We start from the raw sequence: 1934 nt of genomic DNA on the forward strand, positions 1-1934 counted from the left end.
AGAAATAAGTACATCGACCTCATAAATAAAGATGTTATTTCCGCTCGCAAATTGTACACGAAATAGAACTTTGGACGTGAATTTGAAAAGTTAAGGGGTGTTTGAAATTATATTTTGAAACAACAATATTTAAACGTGGTACATCCCTTGGCAGAGGATGAGATGACCAAAAGATTTTTCATTCAGTTTTGCACACCTCGTGAATTTTGTGCTTCTCTACAAGGAGCCGAAACGTGAATACCAGATTAGATAGATTTCATTGAACAATATACGAACGGAAGAAAACCCCCACTATACATGAACATGCGACGTAAAGTTCTACTCGCCACATGTGACCGTCAAATTTTTCCACTATTATTTTCCTAGTTTCAAATGTTTTGAAATGAAATTTTAAGATCACTTGGATTTGCTTACTGTTTCTGAAGTCGCTGCGTAGCGGAGATGTTAGGAATTACAGTAAAATTCATGAAGGGCGCTTTATTGTAGGGATGAAGTTATATGCGATTTCATGAACATCAATCGGAAAAGAAAGGATTTGTTTCCCATATTAGGGAATATTATGAAGAATGCATGCATACATTAACATACAAGATTTGAAATCCGATTACGTACATTAGGATGGAATAGTATTGCAATGAAAGGAACGTTTAACGTAACGGTGCACTTCAATAATCTTTTATAATTCAAATATTTGTTATAAATATTTTAAATTGTCAACGCAGGAAGAATTTAATGAGAGGTTGAAATTAAATAAACACGAATGCATTAAATAATGCATAGCACACTTTATAAATTTTAAGATGTAATATAAGACACTCCAAGTGATACAAATCGACGGAGAGATTCATAAAGTAATACACATGAACAAACGTATATCGATGAATTAATGAAAGGAATATTCACGTACATCAAAAATATATGGAAGAATAAATGATAATAATTATTTACAGTTAAATCAAGGCTGAAGCTAAACAGCTACACAATCGAAACGTAAATGCAATAAATTGAAATTCAACCAATCCAAACAGAGAGACGTATGAAAAATTTGCAGAGCATAGTGAGCTTCTAGGGTTCCAAAGAGGGATGGGCGATGTATACATGGAAAATTATCTACTGTTCCGGCACATTTCGCCGCGCTTGACCAACGAGCACAGCGGCCGGAGTTGTCGATCTGATCAGTGCGGTCGGAGATGTCGGCGGCGGGACTTGTAATATTTTCACCCGCTCCGCCAACAGTGCGGCCGGAGATGTCGGTGGAGACTACTGCCATTGCTCCAGTACCTTAAGAGAGTCATAGTTACTCCCGCCGTTTACCTGCGGTTGCTACAATTTCGAGATAGGCCGGAGACGTCGCCGGCTGGACTTGTAATAATTTCGCACTATGCGCCAACAGTGCGGCCGGAGATGTCGGTGTACGGACTTGTAATATTTTCACCCGCGCCGGCAACAGTGCGGCCGGAGATGTCGGTGTACGGACTTGTAATATTTTCGCGAGCTCCACCAACAGTGCGGCCGGAGATGTCGGTGTACGGACTTGTAATATTTTCGCGAGCTCCACCAACAGTGTGGCCGGAGATGTCGGTGTACGGACTTGTAATATTTTCGTGTGCTACGCCAACAGTGCGGCCGGAGATGTCGGTGTACGGACTTGTAATATTTTCACCCGCGCCGGCAACAGTGCGGCCGGAGATGTCGGTGTACGGACTTGTAATATTTTCGCGAGCTCCACCAACAGTGTGGCCGGAGATGTCGGTGTACGGACTTGTAATATTTTCGTGTGCTACGCCAACAGTGCGGCCGGAGATGTCGGTGTACGAACTTGTAATATTTTCACCCGCGCCTGCAACAGTGTGGCCGGAGATGTCGGTGTACGGACTTGTAATATTTTCACCCGCGCCGGCAACAGTGCGGCCGGAGATGTCGGTGTACGGACT

The sequence above is a fragment of the Neocloeon triangulifer genome, unplaced genomic scaffold (genome assembly GCF_031216515.1).
Source record: "Neocloeon triangulifer isolate White Clay Creek 2 clone unplaced genomic scaffold, ASM3121651v1 ptg000024l, whole genome shotgun sequence".
Classification (NCBI taxonomy): domain Eukaryota; kingdom Metazoa; phylum Arthropoda; class Insecta; order Ephemeroptera; family Baetidae; genus Neocloeon; species Neocloeon triangulifer.